This window comes from Camellia sinensis, chromosome 6, assembly GCF_055761805.1.
Source record: "Camellia sinensis isolate YWXY chromosome 6, ASM5576180v1, whole genome shotgun sequence".
Lineage (NCBI taxonomy): Eukaryota > Viridiplantae > Streptophyta > Magnoliopsida > Ericales > Theaceae > Camellia > Camellia sinensis.
In genome coordinates, this window is record NC_138966.1 from 100,683,084 (window position 1) to 100,695,701 (window position 12,618).

Below are 12,618 nucleotides of genomic sequence, written 5' to 3' on the forward strand. Positions count from 1 at the left end.
GTTCATAATTTTTAGTAATAAAAAAAATAGACCGCAGAAAAATATTTTTCATTGACTACAGAAAATTAACTTTTATTTTAGTGAAAATATTTTTTATTAAAATATATATGAAACAAATCAACCTTAATAACGGAAATAAAATAAAAATTATTATTTATTTATTTTTATTATTAAAATATTTATTTATGATGAATTTTTTTTTTTCCCATTTTTTCCATTCCCGCGCCCCCAAAATACCCAATTTGTTTAGAACCAAAAAAAACCCTAAATCTAATCGTCTCCCTCACATCACTCTCTCAGTCGCCTCTCTCTCATTCTCTCACCCTCTCGTTTATCTCTGCACCGATCTCGTTCATCTCTGCACCGATCACTCTGTCACTCTCTCGTTGTTCATCTCATCGATTCGCACCGATCATCGCACCGCCGATCTACTCACAGGTAAACTCTCTCTCTCAATCTTTTTTTTCTCGGGAAAATCTCTGGTATTTCCATTTAGGTTAGTGGTTTAATCCCTGTATTTAGCCATTCTGTGATTTTTCCCTGCGTACTATCTGCTGAATTTGTCAATTTCATGTCTATAAATTAGGGCCTTTTTTTTTTTCTTTCTCTTCTTCTTCTTCTTCTTCTTCTTCTTCTTCTTCTTCTTCTTCAATATGATCTCGATTTTGGCGGCTGAGATTGTTGAATTGCATGTATTACGATGTGTTTAGATCTTTTTGAAATAAACAATGTCGATTTTCATTCGTGTTTTATTAAACAATGTGAATGATTAACGTGTATTTGGGCAGTCCTGTGTTGGTGGGTTGGGTTTCTTTGCCTGCCTAGGTGTCCTTTGTAGTTGGGAAGTAAGAACATGGTTTGGTACTTTAAATGCATGAAAATGAATTTGTTCACACACTTTGGGATAGTGTAATCAAAGCACAGAATCTGATTGGCCTGAAACTGTGGGCACTACATCTAAAAAGTTTGTGCTTTAAAATAGGGTTTGTAATAAGTTTTGAATTGCTCAAATAAGATTAATAACATACTATTTAAAATTTATTATTCTATAATTTTGATAATGTGTAAATTTATTGAGATATATTGAATCAATAATGTTATAATAATCATATTATGTGTCATATTTTGGGAGTTGGGGTTTTGTTATGCCTTTGAGGCACATTAGGGGGTGCTATCCACTTCATTGAGGTTCACACCACACACATTTTTATGATCTCATGAATTGTTCATATCGTTTCGTTGAATAGAGAATTCAAGTGGATTGTATATCAATAATCACAAGATCGAATTTTATTTTTCTTTAATAAAAATTAAAGGCAAATGTGATTTTAAATTATAAGTCATCTATTTGTCTACCAATATTCAATCAAGTTGATTTTTTACCTAAATGATTTGTAACACTAAAATTTATAGTAGCCCAGATAAAAAAATTAAAAGCCAAATTTAGAGTGAATGTTTTTATTGGCCCACTTAAAAATTCACACTCAAGATTACATTATGGGGGAGACTGTTGTAAGCCAACTAGTCTTGTTTTTTACTTACCTTCTATCTATGTAGGACTGGTATGTTTATGTAGGGGATCAATTCTTTTGCTGGGCCAGACACATGCAAAGAACACATCATATAGATACATGCCTATGGAGTTCTAAATCTTTTGCAGGGGCCATCAAGGATGTATTATTTTGGGGCTGTGATTTTGAACTATGTGGAAATTTTGTCTGAATGGCCTATTTCTTCTAAATATGGGCAGCCTGACTGTCTCTCTCCATTTTTGGGCACAGTCTCTGTTCCTTGACCATGTAGAATGTTCAACCTAGTTTTTGGCCAAACCTCTCTACCATTATGATGTCCAATTTTTCCAATCCCCACTTCAACTAGGAAATCCTTAAAAAATTTATCTTCGGGTATTGTTATTTATAGGCACTTTAAGTACCCAATTTAATTTGGTTTTATACACTCAGAATACAACAAACTTGTTGGGTAGAGTCAAATGGACAATTCAAATTGGGCAGATAAGGTTCTTAGATGATATTGAATGCTACATCCTTTGTATTGTGCATTTTACATCTTATGTTGCAAATTTCGGGTCAATTTTATTGTTTATGAAAGCACAATAACTTAAAATTGACCTTTTAGTGTATAAGTCTTACACTAGTTGTAGTATGGCCTTTATGTGCATATTGTATTCTGCCTGGTTAAGTTATATGGTTATGAAAATTTAATTCTGCTTTCATTGGTTTCTTTATCTTAACTTCTGATTCTTAGATTCACGTCATTCTTACTTTATTTATCTTCTCCATCTATTTAACTTTTTATCTAGTACTTGTCACAAATCACCAGATTTGCTGTTCTGTGTTTAATGGGTTATGTGGTTATAGGTCGTTTGGATGGCAGGAATGAAGTGGCGGAATGAGAATTTTATTTTAAATCTCATTCATTACATTGTGACATCTGAGGACAAGAATGTAATCCCCAATTTGAGCAACAAAAAATTTGTGTTTATTTTTCAAGAAAAATGGTATGTTCCACGATGAAATTTGATCAGTTAGATTTCGGGTAAATGTTTACATGAACGAGATGGCTGGTTGCGTTGAATCCTCGGTTGGGAGAATCCTTTGCTCACATCTCCAACAAAAAATCACATTAATATTTAAGAATAAAACTAGTAAATGGACTCATACCTAAATATATAAAATTATATGTCATTTTTTGTGAATTCCTAACCAAATCAATCACTTAAATTGAACTGACACAAATTTTATTACCAGTAATGGGATTTGTAGTAATAGAATTCACGATTCTTGTCATCCAAACATAACCTAGTAAAATTTCATATACCCCTTACATAAATAATCTAACTGAGCAAATAACACACTATTATATTTGTTATTGCTCAATTGAAAAGTAGATGTGCTATGACAATTTGAATTCTGAAGACAGCCCTATGTCCTTATACCTAGAGATAAATGATATACCTTACTGAACCAATGACAAACATGAGAGGAGTCCTCAAAGGAGGAGTAACAGTTTACACGTCATCTAGTCAACAACTACATTCAACTAAACATAGCAACAAGAATAGCACTATACAGATCTGATCTTAAAAGTTTTATTTTGGAACTATTTTGAGATATAATACATTGCTGGGGCTTGAACTCATGCATTGTACCATAGTTGTTTCCATGGATCTGGAAAGCCTCAGGACTTCAGAGTCACAGTTTATGTGTAAAAAATGAATTAAGTAAGCTACGATACTTTTATAGCTAATGCTTTGAGAGTAATGCAACAAACAGAGCCTAAATATTTTTCTCCTTTTATATGGAAAGTTAGTGTCAGTTTTGATTCAGTTGACTTATTCATTTATGAAGACAGTTGATCATTTACTGGTTTGAAGGGGAATTAATTATCTTAATGAACTACCTACCTAATCTTGGTGCTAGTACTATTTACAGACTATGGTTGTGATAAAATGATACGATTGATTTATAGCTTTAAAAGGGACTGCAGTTATATTCTGACATTTTTGCTTCACAGATTCAAGGAGGTGGAAACACTGGGAATGCGTTAACATGTGCAGCTCGTCTGGGTTTAAAACCAAGGCTGATTTCGAAGGTCTGTCAATCAACCTGCAACTATGGTAAAAATGCATGAGTTCAAGCCCCAGCAACTATGGTACAATGGATGAGTTCAAGCCCCAGCAAAAATGTGCTCGGAGAACGGGGCGGGGCCGACGAGAGATGAGTTGGATATTGAGTTTTTGGGGAACAGAACAGGGCAGCCGTACCTCATTCAGACCAACGTTTCCAAGAATGGAACTGGAAACCGAGAGATGAGGCACCAGCTTTGGTTTGATCCCACTGAGGACTTTCACTCCTATTCTATCCTCTGGAATTCTCACCAGATTCTGTGAGTCTCTCTATTAATTCATTGATTTGTTACTACTATTTTTTTAACTTCAAATTGTCAAAGACTTGCACCATATAATTTATTTCTCTCTAGTCCACATTCCGGGTATAACAGTTCAGCCCAACACATTATGCCACCTACGTTATATTTTTTTGTAAATCAAAGTTTTAGGTTTTGTTGACTTATTAACCCATCAAATAATGGGTTGAAAATTTTTTGTTGGATCTAAAATTGGGTTTGGAAATAGGTAGATAAAATTTGAACTATTACCTTTTAAAAAATATTGACGTGGCGAGCATGAGGTGCTCAAACTAGACATCCAATTCGGGTAGATTACCTTTCTTATTGGCATTCACGAGACAATAATACTACAAACTTACAAAAAATGTGTAGAAAAATATGCAAAATTTGAATTATATTAATCCTGGGTGTAGCCTATTTAATAATATAATACTAAGGTTTAAATCTATACTACACATTTAAATTTTGAGCAATGTCGTAACATTCCAAGGTGGATGTTTGACCCCTAGACTAATAAGGTTGATAAATACCTAAACAGAATCTAACTCAATTCATAAATGAATTACACCTCCATAACAGTAGCTTAATCTGAGATCAAGTTTAACCAAGCATCAATCTATGGTCAATAAGTTGCTAGTAAGAAATATAACGCAAATCCCTTTATTTTTATTTATGTTTTTTATATGGTTTCAAAGCGCGGAAACAATATTTTCATATATGGGTAAAAGTTTCGTAGATCTTGCTAGGTTCAAAGCATGGAAACAACATTTCCATACATGGTGGATGGTACTTGTGCACACACACGCCTTTCCCACTCCCACTAGACATGAAAAAATTCCCCAGGTATATTACAATAAGAGTTTATTACACTATTTTGGACTACATTGAATTCCATTATTATTATTATTATTATTTTTTTTGTGAGCAGAGAAAGGTTTGGTTTCTCCAATTGAGAGATATGCAGTTGTTCTTGATGACAACGTAAGTGTTCTTTCCACAGTCTTCATTGTCTTCATTACTGGTGTTTAAATAGTTGGTTTCTCCAAAAGATTATAATTTGCAACTGTTATCTATTTATTTGTAGGTCAAAAGGATAAATTTTGCCGAGGGGAAGATATGATTCTAGAAGTAAGGAATTTGGAGCTTGATTTTTGAAATAGGCTCAAAATTGAGATCTTGTTGGAAATTTTTTAATTTTTGTAAGAGCATTTAAATATCCAATGTGCTGATTGGTGAATTTTAGATTTTATTTTATTATTTTATTTTTTTTTAGAATTTGGGTGAATTTTATAATTTAAATATGCTTTTATGAACATGTACAGTTTAATTGTTCTTTGTAAAATATTGAATTTGATGGTTTGATCAATTTAAATTTTTATTTTTATTTTTTGTTATGATGTTTTTGTGAATAGAATGTAAATAATCAGCTCTTAGAGAGACGGCACCACCGTCGGGAAAAATAGAAAATTTTAATATTTTTATTAATTTTGTTACAGGTTTTACTTTTTGCGACGACATTATATTGTCGTAAAAAATAGAAATTTTATTATTTAAAATAGAAATTTTATTATTTTTTAATATTTTTTGCGACGGCATTACACTGTCGCAAAAAATAGAAAATTTCATATTTTTTATATTTTCTGCGACGGCACCACACCGTCGCAAAAAGTAGTGTTTTTTTTTAAAAAAAGACTATTGGTGACGGTATTTTTTGCCGTCTCAAATAACATTTTTAGCGACGGTAAAATAGGGCCGTCGCAAAAAAGTCAAGAAATTTCAAACGTTATTAGCGACTGCACGGTGCCGTCGCAAAAAGGCAAAAATGCCGTTGCAAAACATTAGCGACGGCACTTACCGTCGCAAAAAGTCATTTTTTTTGTAGTGTATCGAAAATAGAAGAGGCATGCATTCAAAATTCACAAGTACAGAAGGATGTTACTTCAGTCCGGTTGCAAACTTTTGTCCAACAAATAGAAGAAAATACAGAAATCAAGCTAAATGAAAAGAAAAGCGAAGTCAGGCAAATAGATTGTCAAGATCGGCATCAAGATCAACTCTAAGACCGGTTTCAGCTGGCAGCACAGTCTCGGTTGGGAGCACGGTTTCAGTAGGTAGCTTATCGGTCAGGTTCTCCACGACTGGCTCCAACTGAGCTGACTGATCAGCAGGATCATTGACAACCGAGGTATCATTGGGCACGATTTCTTCTTCCTCATCTGATTCTTCAAGAAATTGTTGTTGAACGGTCGAAACATACTCCGCCATTGAGCTCGGTATGAAATATGGTGGAGGATTGTAGACCTCGGTCTCTGGTTGATGACCGGGCTGCGTTACAGCCGCCCTCCACCCGCATTTGAAAAAAAGGTCCTTCGCAGCTTCGCACTGCTTAATGTACAAGGCTTCGCCTTCTTTGAAACCTCGGCTTTCAACATCCTCCAGCTTCTTCTTCAGCTCCTTAATTTCGACTTTCTTCTTTCCTTCTAGTTTAGCCAGCTCCCACAGATATTTGTCTTTCAGCTCGGCTACAGCCTTCTATTTTTCTGCTTCGGCTGAATTGACTAGGCCGGTTAGCCTTGTTACTTCGGTTTCTAGCTCGGCTATCTGCCGCTTGGACTCTTTTAGCTCGGCTGTTTTTGCTTTGGCCTCTGCCATGGCCTCTTTAGTGGTCCTACGAAGTTCCAACACACGCTTGTGTGTGACATGATTCTGTTGCAGGGCCTGCAAAAGGAGTGGTACAGTCTTCAGATAAACCAAACCGAAAGATGTTAAAATTTGGGGGTAGGAAACAGAACTTACCAAAATAATGGATTTTGTGGCCGAACGAATGGCACGCAGCTCAGTAAGGTTGTCATGGTGCACCATATCAGCTGGAAGGCAGACACTCTTGGACAGGTTGAATGCCATTAAGTGGTCCTCTTCAGAAACCACCGAATCAGTGTCCTCAATGGCTCGGTTCTGAAACGTGAGCTTTGGAACCCACTTGGAAGAACTAGCCCGGCCAGAACGCTTCGGCAGTGGACTTGGTGGAGGGCTTGAAACAATGGTTTGAGGATCCAAGGTTTCGTCTTCGTCAATAAGTCGTTGCTCGGTTACGGTAGTCCGAACACATTTGCTTGGGCAAGATGAAGAGGGTTGTTAAGATGGAAGGGCCACCACGGTTTCTTGAGCCTGGTTGGTGTAACAAGCCCGCGAGGGGGGACCCCGCTGCTACAGTTCGGACTCGCGATTTTTGTTGTCGCGGTTCTTAATCTGAACCAAAGAGTCCAAATCTGGCAAATCGTTTTGAGAAACGGATTTTTTGAAAAGAAGTGCCAAACATGGACTGCTTTGCCAGATACAGAGTCGCCACCTAAATATTTTAAAATGGGGAAATTTAGGAAACCTTGACTCGGTGCCGAAGGCCACGTGTCCGTCATCACCAAAGTTGCCTCGGCTCGGGAACTTAGGTACGATCGGGGAAGGTCAGCTATGAGCACCCCCTTTCGCCCGGTCCGAAGACCGGCCTCTACTAACCGTGATATCCGTTTTTGAAAACTTTATGTGTTCTTAAACCAATTGTTAGCCTAGAATTACTATGTTATGCGCGCAGCAAACAAGTATAGACCAAATCGCCCAAATTGGAACAAAACATTTCATGTTTGTTTTGAAAATGGTTTGCTACTCGCAAGTAGGCTAAAATGCAGATTTTGCCACCCTTAAGTGGGCTTTTAGAGAAGATGATTTTGCCACTATCTAGTGGGCTTAAAACTCACAGTTTTAATGCATTATTCCAATTTTGGGTAATTTAACCTCCATCCACAGGCATTCAAGTAGTTATATCACATAAGCAGCTAGCCTCATGGTAATCATGCTATCATGGCAACATTCACACGCATGCGATATGCTAAAGCATAAAAGCTTACCTAGTACTCCGTGCCAAAAAAGTAAACTAGTTAGCAAAATGTGCGTGTCCTATTTCATGTTAAATTGCCTAATGCCACACATACAAGATGCAATTTAGATAGGCTCGGTTAACCTAAGCATGGCATATGTAATGCGATCAATTATCACATATTCGGTTTGTAAATTGAAGTATAAATGCAGTTAGCGTGATGTACCGAGCCCAATACATGCAGTACAAATGCATGAATGCACGCATGCATAGCATAAGGTATGCTGAATTTAAACATGCCCTAATCTACCAACGTAAGCAGGTAAATAAAAGGGAAGAAAGAAGTGGGGTTGGAAGACATACACACCACCCACACACACTTATTACAGATTTGCCCTCACTCGGAGGGCCCAAATAAATATTACAAATTAATTAACTACGCAAGCTAATTAATAATTACAAATTAATTAATTTAATTAACAAATTAAATTAAGCTAAGAAAACAGATAAATCGCCTCGGGAAACGCGCCGCCATGCATAGGCTGCCTCTGTTTTCCTTCCTTCACTCCTCTGGAGGCTGTCAAAACCTCAGGACTACATCCCTGGACACTGGGGACTGCCACCGGCTGAGTGGAATTACCACCGGCAGTGGTGTGTGGCCATCGGCACAAAATGAAGCTGTCGGCAGAGGAATTGTTGCCGGTCGGCACATTACATTGCCGGTCGGCAGAGTGTTCTTGCAGAATCTGCAAATGACAGCAACAGAGGGCAAGGCAAAGCATGGCAGCACAACTCAAGGCATATATGCACCAACCATGTCCCTTATCATGATAATGACTCAAAGGGGCATGTGCCTCGATTCTCGGACCACCAATCACGCATTTCCATGCATGATGGCCCAAAGAACCAAGTATGCAACTTTGATTTCAAATGAAATGCAAACCAAATCAAACCAAAGTCCTAATCCCTATCACCAAATCAAGGGGCAAGGAATGCATGCAAAATGCAATGCAATGCAACCTAAGCATACAAGCTAAGGATGCAACATGGCATGGCAACTAACTTATGCAAGCATACAAGCATACATATGGTAATGCAAATGGGTGCAAAGATAGACTTAAACATGAATTAGGCAACTCTAAAAAGGCCTAAAACAGTAGCCATAATGCTCAAAGATGGAGGCTAAACACACATACACATGTTATGGTCCAAACCTTAGGCACAAATTGAACAACCTTCAAACACATTTGAAAGGGGGAATCATGGACTAATTAGCATGCAACATAAGCATTGAAATCATGCTAAGACATGGTGCCAAACCAAGCAACAAATCAAGCCAAACATGCAACAAATAGTCCAAGTGTTCAAAGCAAACCAATGGGGCATTGAACTATACTTAGTAAGACCAAACATGGCATGGACTAAATGACTAAAAACAGAGTTTTAGCACATAACATAAGGCCCAAAAGACCACTTAGATGGCATCTAAACGGCTCAAAACAAAGGCATGCACAAATGGTCAAAACAAGGAGGATGCAACACATGCTTCCAAAGCATCAAAGGGGCATGCAAGGCAATCAAGCAAGAATGAAAATGGGACTGAAATAGCTTATAGGGTGGCCCCAAATCACCAAAACAATACAAGCAACGCATGCTACACATCCGCATACTTGAGGCCAACAAGTCCGAATGCAAAGGGGCTACATGATGCATGCAAAGTTCGACCCAAACAACCTAGGACAGACCTAGAACATGGCAAAACATGCACAAAATCTTCACAAGACCAAGCCTAAAACATGTTCCAACAAAGGCTAACAACCTAAGACATGTTAAGACATAACAAGGCATTACAAGGCAACTATGCTAAACATGCATGGAGTACCAAAACCAACTTAAAATCATGTTATATTATGGATATATAAGCATGAAAAACAGCCTAAATATGCTCAACACACACTCAAGCATAATGCTCTCTCAAGAGGCCAAAACATGCCCTTTTCAAGGACAACAAGGAGAGGGGGTGGCCCTCTCCTTCTTGGGACTTCAAGGCATCACCTTCACCACTGAAATCCCTCAAGATTTCAGTGGTGAAGAGACCCCAACACCAAAATCCCGGAGCTAGCACAAAATGGCTCAAAATGAGGCCTTTCAAGGCCTAAAGGGGGTCAACCACCCTCAAACAACAAAACACTCTTAATAAACAATAAAGAGGGCCTAAAAATAGAACTTTTTTATGTTATACAATAAGCACAAAAACAGCTCTAAGACAGGTGGAAAATCAATGCAAAAATGGGGAATAAAGGTGTAAGTTTCTTACCCTTGTAGTCCTCCTTCACAAATGGTGCTCCAATGGCCTTCCTTAGCTTGAATCCAAAACCAAAACTTCAAAACCAGTCCCTTAGAACCTCAAGAGCCAAAGGAAGGTGAAACACTATGTGTTTGTGTGCAATAGTATGGACTAAACACACTAAAACACACACAATAGGGAAAAAGAGAGAGATAAGGTGTAACAAACCCTAACCCTAGATCTCAAACCCTAACAATGGCTGTCTAAGCTCTCCAAATATCCTAAAAGTGTCTCTTCTTTTGCCAAGAGCTCTCTCTCTCTCTATATGGCACTTCTTGTCTTGTAAAGCTTACAAGACAAGCTTCATAAGAGGGAGATCCCTCCATACACGTGTATGGAGAGGAGCAAAAGCAAGACAGTTGTCTTAAAATATCTGCAAAAGCAGATGCACAGTAATCGGCCGGCCAAAAATGCCATCTTGGCCAAAAAGAGTGCCGGCCGGCACTAAAAAGTGCTGACCGGCAACAAATAGTGCCGGCCGGCAATATACATTGCCGGTGGCAGCAAAAACCAGCCGGTGGCCTCTAGCCACTGCCGATGATGGGTGGGGATGGTCCACCAGCCCTACCCTGCCCTTCCAAGGCAAAACACAAGTGTTTGGTGCAAAACTAGACACTAAACGGTCGAGTTCGGAGATCCTGAGGCAAGGCACGCGAGCCGAGGCCTCCGGGAACTCCAAACGAACACAAACATGGATGATCACCGAGTGTTCAAACGGTGACGTCCAAGTCTTGAGGACGGTCAAAAATGGGGTGTCTACAGTTGGGTGGTGGTATCTCGGCTTGGTGTGTTTCGGTTAGCAGGGCCCTTACTCTATTCCTCTTGGCCATCTCTTGTTCAGCAGTAGTATGGACCAGGTTAATTTGTGGCAAGGTTGGATCCGGTTCAGGAGATGCCTCCAACAAAAAGTCTGTTACTCTGGCTTTTCATCAACTGCTGTATCTGTATGTCGGTTCAAAATTCAGCAGCTTGGCCCAACTTCTTTCAGGATACCATAGTGCGGCGCGAAGTGTGTTTAGGTTGGGGTAACTGTACAGTGACTTGAGGTGGGCTGAGTCTGCATAAAGAAGACAACTGTCAGTTCGGTTCAGGAACAGGAAACCGAAATAAAAGGAGGCAAACAAAGAAGCCGAGGTAATTATACCAGGGGTTCCTTTCTTCTAGTTTATACTACGGCCTGGAATCTGGGCTTGGTGGTCTTCAAAATTCCCAGATACCCAGAAAAAATCATCATCGTTCAAGTCTTTATCCGGTGTGTCCTTTATTATTTTCTCTCGACGGCGGCGTATTCTTAGATAGTAGACCCAACCATCTTCTTTTGATCCTATGGAATATTGATGGAAGAGTTCGGCTAAGCCGAGGTTAATGCCAACTCGGCTGTTTAGTTCGGCTATACCATTAATTATGCGGTATGAATTTGTGAAAAGTTGGGTGGGGCATATCCTAGTTTGCCTAAGGAATTCACAAAGTAAAGGCTGTACAGGGAAGCGTAAACCGCACTCCACAATGGAAATAACGTTAAAGGGTACAAAACCTTGGTTTTCCCGTGGTATGATATCTTGTTTGGCTAGGGTGAGATGGACATCGTCAGGAATGTTATACTCCCTTCGGAATTCGCCCAAACCACCAGGTGTGTCTACTAAAAACCTATACTCTCCCATTTATGGTTTAAGTTATGAATAAATTAAATCAGAGTTTTAGCTCGGTCAAAAAAAGGTGCTGAGTAGCTCGGTTGAGCGCTCAAAGGAGTGCTTGGGCAACCTAAGTCTGCAAACTGAAAAACAAAGGTGTTAAGCACAAGACCATGGGACCGTGCTAAAAGAAAACAAAGGCAAGATAAGTGAAGCATTAGCTCGGCTATGTGGCATACTACGGGTTCAAGCTCGGTTTGAGCAAGGGGTCTGTTAGCTCGGTCTTAGTAAACGGGTCGATAGCTCGGGTAGAAGGAAGGTTTTGTTAGACCGGTTGAGCTTCTAGGGGCAGTTTTCTTAGTTTGATCTAAACTAAGAGCGCTGGTTTAGCCCCAAGACATAGCTCGGTCGGAAGTGAGGCTTTCAAACACACTAATTGCAGACTTGGTTCGGTTTGTTATCTAGGCTAAGTTAAATCAAAAGATGGTTTGACTTGTTGAAATTACTGGTATAGCATGAAGTATTAGTTCGGTTGGATAAGTCTGACTAAGATTCACAGCAACTACAAACAACTTTTTAGTTCGGTTATATTGTGATTTTGGATCAAATACAGTGTTTTACAGACTGCTTCATGAAATACAAGTGGTTCTTATGAGGTTTTTCCCAGAAAACGCAAGCAAAAACAAAAATGTGTTTTGTAAAAACACCAACAATATGCTATGGATTAAACAAAGTGCGAAAATAAGAAAAATAGAACAGATTAGTGAAGCTTACCAGATGAAAAGGAAGGAAAGGGGAAGTAGAAAGCAGCCACAGACACGAGCTTCACAATTGCAAGGTTG

General features: G+C 38.7%; 1 long non-coding RNA gene across 2 annotated transcripts; it reads left to right on the forward strand.

The window, feature by feature from the left end:
• Positions 1-219: 219 nt before the first annotated feature.
• On the forward strand, positions 220-5,321 carry LOC145792796 (uncharacterized). 2 transcript variants are annotated; one of them, XR_014332700.1, is made up of 3 exons: positions 220-438; positions 2,379-2,518; positions 3,535-4,665. It is a non-coding gene; the product is annotated as an uncharacterized LOC145792796 (long non-coding RNA). The 2 variants fall into 2 exon arrangements; XR_014332701.1 differs by lacking the exon at positions 2,379-2,518 and adding an exon at positions 5,012-5,321 and having other exon boundaries at positions 245-438; positions 3,535-4,908.
• Positions 5,322-12,618: the final 7,297 nt, after the last annotated feature.